Raw genomic sequence first — 11,678 nt, forward strand, 5'->3', positions numbered from 1 at the left:
TTTAATGTTTGAATTAACCCGCCTGGAAGGGGCTGATAAAATTCCCCTCCTTGTGAGGAATGAACTAGGGAGGTAGCTGCCAGGGAGAAAAATGGAGGAGATCCTTTGGTCAATAAGCTACTAACTACCAAACAGTCCAGAAGGGCTGAGTGACCTTCTTTTGTTTGTAACGGTTCTATTGTTCTCTCCTGACTTTTCACTCTTTGAAATGATCTTATTGCGATTCTCAGTTACTCTGGCTGGATTGCAGTCAGTGAGCCAAGGTCAGTGCGTATTGGGTTGACAACACTAAATACGTGTGGTCATTCTGTATAATATCGCCAGACTGTGGAATTATAGGTTGAAAGCATGTTATCAGACACACCAGGAGACTATCAACAGAGACCCTGACTTATGGCAGAACGAATGAATATTTGAGATAGTTCCTCTTGTTTTTAAGAGTTAAATAACGGCAGGACAAAGTTCGTGCCTGAAAGATAGTATAAATCTAGTATTCCTTCTCCGCACTAAGCCTTTTCACAGGGCACTACAGTCTGAGCTTCCAGCTCTTGGTTAGAAGGCCTCTCCCTCCCTAGCTGCCAGCTGAGCAGCCAAATCTCGATGTGACCTCCTGTACTCATTTTCGAGTTCTGATTCACCAGACACGTTGAACATTTCTCGTAAAAATGTGCTCTCGGCACCTTTCAGCAAGAGTGCGTTCAGGGTAACCGAGTCAACAAATTGTGTGTTGATTAATGATTGGCGTTCGAGACACCCGGAACAGCCTCCTGTGGCCGAGGAACATTTCTGCAAATGTTCGCCCTTCAGCACTGTGCCATGCTGGTGGCCTTCAGTCAGCTGGGACGACTCGCGAACAGAAAATCAGCTCACTGATGACCATAGCCAGAGACATACAGCTCATGGCCTGGGCTGTCGATGGCTCTTAGAGGATGAAAAAGGACCTTTCCAGTTCCTTGGGTTACTTTACCATTATTCTCCTCCATTTGCCCTCATTACACACCTAAAGCAGAAATCAATGCGGACCAGCGACCTACACGGACATGCCTGTAGTGTGGAGCTGCTGCCCTGTGGCTCTGAGTGATGGAAGCCCTCTGCTCTGTGTGCCAGCGAGGCGTCTCAGGCCCCCTTCATAACCTCATTTAGACCAGATGAAATGGCCACCACCTGGGCTCCCGTATTTATTATGTCAGTAAAACTCTTATAATTGTGCCGTGCCTATGAAATATGGACCCTCTCTCGAGTCGCTCCCGGGGTCAATAATTGGTGCTGTCCGCGGTAAAAATGAAACTTTAAATAAAAAGCGAAAGGTTGACGAAAGACAGCCCATTGACAGCCAAGAACCCTTCCCCTCCAGCAGACAGTAATAACTGCAGGTATTGATCGCGGAGACAAGTAATAGCCCAGATTAGAGCAGTGCCATTTACATGTAATTGCTAGGTACACAGTGCTACACCAGAGGATGAATCTGCCTTTCAGAGAGCCGTTTATTAAAATGACCGCCCCAGAAAAGGCCCCTTTTTATTTTTTTTTACAGAATGCAAAAAAAAAAACCTGAAAAGAAAGCAATGAATCACTTGGACCAATACCTGGATTTGTAATAATAATCCGTTTATCATTATTTTAATAAGGATCCGTTGCGTATAATTCTGTATAGGAACAAATAAAGGTTTATTCCACGTTGAAAAGAAACACAACGTTTTGGCGGTGGAGCCTTCTTCCCTCCCGAAGAAGGCTCCACAGTCGAAACGTTGTGTTTCTTTTCTTCTCTTTCCAGCGTGGAATAAATCTTCACTTGTTCCTTTGCAGCCAACGCATGCTGACGCCGCTACCTCTTGAACTACTATAATCATGTATAGTCATATATAATAACATATACCACGATTATTTATTCTTAGTAGTAGCAGCAGTAACAGTAGCAGTAGTAGCCTTTAATAATACAGCATCTCAAATGTCAGTTCATTTTGTGCTCTCCTGGAGAGCAGGGCAGAAGGCAGAATGTCATTTTTATAGATCACTGCAGCACTGTTGCTGGTGCAGTATTTAGTAATATTGAATGGGAGAAAGCCGTATAGACTACCTATCAGGACAGATTCCCCACTCAGACGCTGTTTAAGTCAGGACTCCATAAAATCACGCCCTCCACACCGACTTTGTTTTACTTTCTGTATTCATTCGCACAGTTATTTACTCCTTTCTGTGAAGCTGTGTGAGTGACGAGCACAATGATTTGTTTCCATTACTCGTCTTCTTTTATAAGACAGTGATTAAGAAAGACCCCTCCCCCCTCCAAAACAAATCAGCAGTGACACACAACTGTTCCAATACACTAAACGTACAAGATGATAATTGCTCAGAGTGTCCTGCTTTGCATTATTTCTCGGTTTGCTGTGCCCTAATCAGCTCCGTGTGTTACCCCACTCAGAAAGGAGAGAAGCACTGCCCTGGGCCTGTGCATTGTGTTCTCCCAGAGACCCAGCCTTTTCTTTGATCAGCTTTTTTTTTTTCATTTAATGAATCAGTCGGGACAAGTTCCCCATCCACCTGATACGGCCAGGTGCATTGAGAGAACCGCACTGTCTCTGCAACGTGATCCAGCTAATTGCTCGGGTTAACCTGATATCAAAAGGTACGCTGTGCAGGCCTCAGCCAGGTGCTGTCAGTCAGCTGGGCACTTGGCTGATCCTCTGGGCTATACTCTGAGGTCTAAAAGAGACATATTATCTTATGTAACAATGTGTGTTTTTGCACTTAGCCAGTGAAATCTGAGAAGTCTCCTGCACGGCCCGGGACGCTGATCGCATTTTTGGACGAGGTGTCAAGGTGATTTCAGGACACCTGGACACCTCGAAGCATTCACTTTTATGTGCCTCCACATCTCCGTGGTAATTATAATAATAATTATAATAATAATTGCTTACACTTATATAGCGCTTTTTCTGGACACTCCACTCAAAGCGCTTTACAGGTAATGGGGTCTCCCCTCCACCACCACCAATGTGCAGCATCCACCTGGATGATGCGACGGCAGCCATAGTGCGCCAGAACGCTCACCACACATCAGCTATTAGTGGGGAGGAGAGCAGAGAGTAATGAAGCCAATTCATAGATGGGGATTATTAGGAGGCCATGATTGGTTAAGGCCAATGGGAAATTTGGCCAGGACGCCGGGGTTACACCCCTACTCTTTTCGAGAAACGCCCTGGGATTTTTAATGACCACAGAGAGTCAGGACCTCGGTTTTACGTCTCATCCGAAGGACGGCACCTGTTTACAGTATAGTGTCCCCATCACTATACTGGGGCATTAGGACCCACGAGGACCACAGGGTGAGCGCCCCCTGCTGGCCCCACTAACACCTCTTCCAACAGCAACCTTAGTTTTTCCCAGGAGGTCTCCCATCCAGGTACTGACCAGGCTCACACCTGCTTAGCTTCAGTGGGTTGCCAGTTGTGAGTTGCAGGGTGATATGGCTGCTGGCTAACACATTTGGTAACACATTTTGAGTGGGCACAGGTGGAGCACGAATTTGTAATTCGGCAGCTCGGCCACATCCTGCGAAGTGCATTAGGGGTTGTTTGCATTAAAGGTAGCTCTCCTAACTGAGGGAACAGCAGCCTGACCATAAGGATGAGGCCGATCTTACCCCTCGTTCCTTCACTTTCTCACGGAATGAGCCAGGGAGCTGCAGCAAGGGTGTTGTGAGGGTGGTGGCAGAGGAGCAAGAGAGTTGCACAAAGGAAAGCCCAGGAGGTGAGATATAAGTAGGAGAGAGGAAATGGGCAAGACCAGAACCTCATCTTACACCCTTCTGTTAAATACCCCCATGAAGAAAAACAGGAAAGACAAGTCTGGGTCTCACATCAAACACATTCCAGCTCTCGTGCCGCCTTACTGCCCCTTAAGAAGCAGACTTTGGCTTGAATCAGAGGTTCCTTTCACGCTGCACAAAACACTTGCTAAATTCCCATAGCAAGGACAGGGGTATGGCATCAGACACAATCAGAGACCATCACCAGGCTTGGGCACCCACTTTGGGATGCACCATTCAAGCTGTAGGAGTCCCACATTTCTGGATACTCCACTCAAAGCGCTTGACAGGTAATGGGACTCCCCTCCACCACCACCTGTGTGTAGCCTCACCTGGATGATGCACCAGTACGCTCCCCACACACCAGTTCTCAGTGGGGAGGAGAACAGAGTAATTAAGCCAGTTCAGAAATGGGGATTATTAGGAGGCCATGATTGGTAAAGGCCGATGGGAAATTTGGCCAGGACGCCAGGGTTACACCCCTACTCTTTTTGAGAAACACCCTGGGATATGTAATGAGATTCGGGATGCCATCAATATACTGGGGCATTAGGACCCTCACAGACCTCTTCCAGCAGCAACCTTATTTTTTCCCAGGAGGTCTCCTGTCCAGGTACTGACAAAGCTCATACCTGCTGAGCTTCAGTGGGCTGCCAGTGGTGAGTTGCAGGGTGATATGCCTGCTGGCAAGCTAAATTAAGCATCTTAGGTAGGTACCAATATTTAAAAGCAATTGATAGAAGCTGTATGGCACAGAAGCAGAGTCAGACATTGTGGTAGCACATCTGGACTGGTGCTCTCAGAGCCTAAAACAGAGACTGCTCATCAAGCTAAATTCTCTAGGTTTTTGCTGGGATACTAGAGAAACCACTCAGGATCACCAGAGACTCTGAGTTCACACTTTAAGAGACTGATTTTTAAAACCAAAAACCAAAAACATTGTTTTCTCCACAGTAACTCTTCATGGGAATCGGGTTATGTAAAAATGAAGTGTTCGGTCACGCGCCTGTATTGGCTTTATTGGCGGCTGCACATCTTGCTGCTAGCTGTGGAGAAGGGTTTAACTTGAAAGGAAAGTGAAGTCCAATTCTTCTTTTCATCCGTCTCAGACAAAAAATATGCAAATGTCAAAAAGAAATAAAAAAAAACCACACACAACAGCGCAGCCTGCTGGGAGGTCCGCGTGATAAGAAGTTGCTTTTGTGAAACGTAAGGACCATTTAATTTGTCTCTGCAGGCTTTTTCTATTGAGCTCTAATTAATTACGAGGAAACCTCTGGGGGATTTCTGCCTGTGAAAAGTACAGTTTGGCTAAGACAGTGAAAATGATTATTTTACGCTCATTGTTCAGTCTTTATGGGGCTGTGATGGTTCTCCTTTTGCTCAGGGATTTACTATATTTGGTGGCCCCCAGCTTTGCTAATCCTTTCTTTGTATGGGCGCATGTGAAAACTTAACCTTGGGCAGCATGCAGAGAGCCGACTGCTGTATCAGTCCATTTGCAGTCAGCATATTGTTGTGTGCATTTCTCTAGCGCAGCTGAGACAAGATATTGAAATCCGGGAGACAAAAGCCCCGTTTCTGAAAATAAGACTTTTTCAATGAAGAAATCTAGTACGATGTTTCAGCTGGATTTTGAATAAAGGGGAGAGTAAATGCAATGTGTTTTGTAGGAGCTTTTTTAACTTCAACTTATGAGAGCAAAGTTGATGGCTGCAATATTGTTCATGCACGTATTTGCATTTACAAAGCACAAATATTTCGGCACTTGACATTGTATTATTAGTTCATGATGCTTCTGTGAAGATCACAATAAAGGCACGCAGTGCTTATTTACATTGGTTTGAGCTTGCTTTCGTTATATCCAAACCTCAATTTGATAATTAGCAACAAATACATACTGTACATAGAAGGAGAATGAGGTAGTTCAGGTGGGGAGCTGCGTCAGCATGCGTAGGCTGCAAAGGAACAAGTAATAGGTTTATTCCATGCTGAAAAGAGAAGAAAGAAAACACAACGTTTCGGCTGTGGAGCCTTCTTCAGGTGTGAGAAAGACAGAGAAGACAGCAAAGGTAATGTAGCATGAGAAAACAAAAGCCAGGAGGAGTCAGGAGCAGGGGAGAGGGAGAGTGGCCAATCAAGTGGTGCGAGGTCGAGAGAGGTGAGAGGGGTGAAACGAAACCTACAAATAAATAGAGAGAATTAGAAGAAAACAAGTTTGTCGTTGAGAGAAGGGGGAATATGCGAACCAAGTTTCAGGATAATTTTAGTTTCTGATGTCTTTCTGCTATAGGAGTCAAGAAGCCCTCCTTTGAGAACGCAGACGGAGAGATCAGTGTGATCATGGCCATCAGAGGTGAAATGAGAAACTATGGGCTTGGAGAAATCTTTAATCTTCACAGCCCTAACGTTCTCTGAAGTGGTCTCCCAGTTTTCTTCCTGTTTCCTTAATGAAGTTGGCAACGGGGAAGGAGAAGGAGAATGAAGGAGTACAGGCAACTTCCTCTGAAGTGACCACCCATTGAGTTAGTCACCTTTCGACAGATTACTGGATATGTAGATGCTTTCAAGACATTAGGCACCAACTGGGGTACATGCATGTTTCTCACTAATGTCAACAGAATGCCTGCAGAAACCTTGTGATGTCACAGAGGTCGCTGTGCAATGGGGAGCGAGGGGCAGGGTGAGAGAAACCCATCTGTCCAATCACAGCCCTGTGTATGAAGACACTGAGCCAATGGGAAAGCCCAGTCACAGTAGGCTGGTGACACAACCCAGGCTTGAACCCGTGACATCTGGAACATAGAGCAAAACCTGCAAGTGAGAGCCTTCACCTGACGACCTCCCCAAGATGCAGTCTATTATTCTATGAATTAGCAATCTGCCTGCATGTGATCCGCCTTTTAAAAAAAGGAATGCTCTCAATAGCACACCTCTTTGCATCTTGACACCTAATTGTGCAGAGAAGGTTATTGTCACGAAGCATTCTCTCAAGACCCTATGCAGACAGAACAATCTGGGGAGGAGTGAGGAAAACACGAGGAAAAAGGCATGCAAAGGGGCTGGAAGGAAAACAGGGGACGTGTCCAAGGTGCGCTGGTGTTCAGGGGGGTGTGTCCGAGGCAAACAATCCAAAGGTGTCCGAGGCAAATCTGAGTACGATGCAATGTCCAAGACCGGGTGATCCATCCAGGACAAAACAGAGTTAAAAGCTGGAGTGGGATCTGGCGGAGGGTCTGGGGAATAAAAGGGGGGTCACGGGACCAGACGCTCCTTAGTCCCGGACTCAGAAGGTCAGGACGCCATCGAAGCCGATGCCGCCGAGTCACTCCTGGACTCGTGGGTAGGCGGGCTTCAGGGCGTACATCTTCCAAAGCTGAGACGAGATTGGCAGGAACGTCTGGCTTTTATAGCACTGGGAGCAGGAACCAGAGGCAGGTGCAGGAGATAAACACTAAACAAGGAAAGACTGGAGCGTCCTTAAGAGGAGGGGTTTACGATCGTGACAGTTATCTGCTAGGGGGTGTGTAGTTACTGGATTCCCTCAAGGCCACATCAGAGAGCTTGTGATGTGAAGCTGGCCTTGACATTGCTGCATGCTTAGCCGACTGTTTAACATCTGTTACTGGTCCAATTACCTGTCTCCTCTGTGCCTCTCTGATTCTGAGATCTGATCACCTCTGCAGTGCTCTCTGCTGTGTAATCTGAGTCTGTTTACAGGCCTACCCACACCTCCAGGGCAGAGTGTCACCATCCAGGTACTGGAAAGGCAGGTGAACAAGAGGGTCGTTGTCTGTCAAATCTGTATAGCTTCTTTTTTTCACCATATTAATCCTCCTAATTCTACTATCACATTCAAGCAGGAATTCCTTCTTAAATTGCTCTGCTTTGACACTGATTTGCTTTTTAGGGGGCTTATCATATTTTCAAGATGCATATACTGCACAAAGGTCTATATTGGTCTTCATTTTTTTTAAATAAAAGAAACAGTTAGAGACAAAAAAAGGAATTCTTTCATAATACAGCTCCCCAAACTCCTCCAGCTTGTCTGTTTTTACCTACTTTGGACCGATCAGGAGATCTGTGGCTTTTACACTCATAGACCCACCTGTCCCATACTCTGACTCTAGGGCGCCTGCTTGCTCTGTCAGTGGGATAAGTACACCTTAGAATTTCAGGAATGACTTATTTTCTCATAAAAACCAGTGAGCATTAAGAAGGCAACTTAAATCAGGCATCATTGTAGTTAAGAGAATAGGAATCACGACAGTACTTCAAGACCAAAGATAGAGTAAAAGGTATATTTCCTGCACAGGAAGGCACACACTGGACAGTCAGCATATTCTGCAGTACGGTTTGCACAAAGTGGTGCCCAGATGCATCTAACCTGAATATAAACCTTAAAGGCTGGAATATTACAGGAGGTCAGAAAGCTTGAAAATTAAACAGGAGCTCATGATGAAGGGCCAGAATACAGAGAACACAGTAATCAACATGATGAGAGGAAGACTTGGAGGGTGCAATTAACATTCTCATGGGCTGAATTACAAGTAATCCAAAGGCTACCAGCCCTGTGCTAACAATGCATGCTTTCTTCGCTGATAACCTTCAAACCACTGCTGCAGAAGAATTCTCAAAATGCATTTCTGGTAAATTGGGGTTTGGGTCACCTCTTTAAAGAAAATTCTTTAACTGTTCCCTAAAGTCAGGTCCCAGTCAGTAATTTCAGATTTTAAGTATGTGAATGTTCTTTAACAACAATCACAATGGTTTTATATTGTTTATAGTGTGAGTTTCATAGCAATGCTGTTTTTAATATATCAGTGTTTAGTCATTATTCCTCAGATTAAATGCAATGAGCTATTGACATGAGAGAGGGAGATTCCTTGATGTTGTAAAACAAAGAGCAGTAATGAACATTGATGGGTGTTGCAGGCTTGATACTTTTGTCCTAACGCAGCATGTAGAAACACTGACTGTATTTCAGTCAAATCTGTATTGTATTTAGTCTTTCATATCTTAATGCTTAAAATATTATGTTCTTAAAGGTACAGTCAATAAAAAAAGTTTATACTGTCTAAAAAGTCTATAACCCCGCCAGGTTAGAAGTATTGCAATTTAGCAACTAATTAGATCAATTGTATAATTTGAGAGTTTGAGTGGTACAAAAACTAGAAGAATCCAGTCCCGGCAGGAACAGTGTTTTAGACCCTGGATCTTTACCTTGACAGCCAAAAACATCCCACAGATAATATAGAGGGAGGGAGCTGGTCAGGAGAGTCACATCAATCATGGAAACACCATCCTGTCAAGAAATGTCTCCTTTGAAAGCAAATCTTTGGGATCTTTCTGAGCAATCATTTAATGGGACAGAAATGATTGGGGCCTTAATGATAGATAAAGATGAATAGCCTGTGTCTATGCCCTTGTGTAATAACTTTGACTGCATGAATGGCACGCTGATTGTAGGGGGAGGGGGGTGTTCGTTGTGATATGGGCTTCGCTGATACCTGACCCCTGCTAAAAAGCCAATGGGACAGGGGGCTCATTGACAGATCAGGAGCAGGATACGTGCTGCCGACTCAAATGCACGAATAAATGAAAGCCAGCGACTCTCTGCACAGACGTTAAATTAAATCAGAGCATGGTTAACAATCCTCTTTACCTGCATGCCCTCTCACTGGGGGAAACCTGCCTCTGGGTGCCTACATTGAACACTGAAGCAATTCAGCTGGTTTCTGTCTCCAATTGACTCCCTACAAGCTGGCATTCCCAGAGTAATGGGCCTGAATCATCTTAATAAAACCCTGATGAAAAAGAGGTCAGATGGAGAGCAACCTAACACACAATGCATTATATCAGCAGCCAACAGTTTTGTTTTTCCATCTTCCAAGAGTGTATAATATTTCTATTGAGTGACCAGATTAATTTTAAGGTACAGATCTGTTGAGGTTCGTGGGGTTTTTAAACATTTTCTCTGAGATTATGTTTCCCTGCACTCAGCAGCATTACCAGGGCATGTTGTCTAAGGATGGCCCAATTAACGTGCTACACAGCAGATGTTGTTTTCAGTTCAGTTTTGGTTTTAAGGCCCTACCCTGGCAATGCACCTTTATCTTTAACGAAATTATTACTCAAGAGCTTCAAAGAGGCCATTGTATTACCTAATATACTGCAGAAAAAGCTGGACAAAGCACCTCATTCTTCAGCTTCAAAATTGCTCTGCCTATAGAATGCCAATAGTACAATATAATTCCCTGGGACAGCTGACATGTCTGTCCTAACCATTCAGGACACAGGTAACTTGATTTCGTTGGGAAATACCATCATATTCAAATTCAAATAACCCTTGATCAAAACTACTGGTTCATACTGAACACAGAAAGCCTTGACACATTCTCTCTCAAGATGTGTGTGACAGATTGTGACAGAGTGCTTGTTATTTTTTTCTTTCTGAATGTGAAATACTCCAATACTTCCCCCTACCCTTCTGGTATGTTTGAGAGACTGTATGTGATACGAATGAAGTGTGAACGATACTTACCCTTTTTGTTGTTTCCCTAAAAGCACTGCAGTGTTTTCCCCATTTGGAGTATTGTATTGTGTTGTGTTGATCAAGATGGCCACCAGTCACCTTTCCTGTTTGTAGTATCACACAAATGATCTCAAAGGGAAAGGTTACTGGTGAGCCATCTATAAGTAACCGATGTAAGGTTAGGTGTTTTGTTTAAGCGAAAATATCACGGTTGCATGACTCTGTTAAAATTTATAAGGTTTTTTTGGATTGTTGAATACTTTATTTTGAGCAAACTGCCCCTCTCTGTCAAGAAAATGTGAGCGAGTCCCTTTAAGAGGATGGTCCTTAGAAGAGGAGGGGCTATAAAAGAGACTGGGAGAGCTCAGTAGGGAGGAGGGAAGGAAAGGAAAGGTTTGGAGAGTACTCCTGTGAAGGTTCCCCCCCATTATCCCTATTTTGATGGCAATAAATCCAGTTTTGTTTGCATTTGAAGACTGCTTTGTGGGAGTGTCTTTTCTTTTGAGCCAAACCTGGTCACTTGGCCAGTGACACAGATCTTAAAGCATTGTTAAGCAAATAAACCAAGAGTGTGTGAAAAAATAAGAATACGCACTGCCTTTGCGAGTTAAGACAACCACTGCTTGTTGAATGTGCTATTCTTCAAGGTACACAGAAGGTCAGTCAGTAGGGCGCACCTCTGGAGTTTAGACTTTGGCTTTAGAAGATACTGATATATTGGATTTAAGCAGATGGAGAGTGTGAAAATTATATTGTTGGTTAATGTTGCCACATTAATACGCTGTCTCCCCCTTCACTTTAAAGACCGCTATTAATCCTGAACGCAGCACACAAAATCCGCTTGTGTTCGGCTGTCGGAATGCCTGCTCTGTTGCGACGCGCTCGCTCTGCTTTTTGACATACTGATGTTATCTGCAGAGATAGTTCCGATTGAAAGGCAGCTGCAAGGATACCCATATAATTCAACGGTCGAAACACTGCACAGCAAATGTATCAGCAAAACACAGCTGTATAGAATTGAAAGGCAAGTGTTGGAAGGAATGCACTGAAAATTAAGTGTCAAAACTACCGCTGTGAAGAGTTTTTTAGAAAAAGGGACATTTGCCCTTATGAAGAAAAGCTGAAGGGCGTGCAGTCTTGGGCACAAACCTATGAAATGGTTTAAAACCAAGTATGAAAGGCATGAAATGTTAATTGTCGCTGACATGCAAACTACAGGTGAAGCAACAAAGACTCCCAAACATTTAGCACAGCAAATGAACAGACATCAAAGAGGAGCACGACACTTAAACTTGCGACATCCTGGCTGGGGCATGCTGTAACAGGTCCTTTAAA

Source organism: Lepisosteus platostomus, chromosome 19 (genome assembly GCF_059453375.1).
Source record: "Lepisosteus platostomus isolate fLepPlt1 chromosome 19, fLepPlt1.hap1, whole genome shotgun sequence".
NCBI classification, from domain to species: Eukaryota; Metazoa; Chordata; class Actinopteri; order Semionotiformes; family Lepisosteidae; genus Lepisosteus; species Lepisosteus platostomus.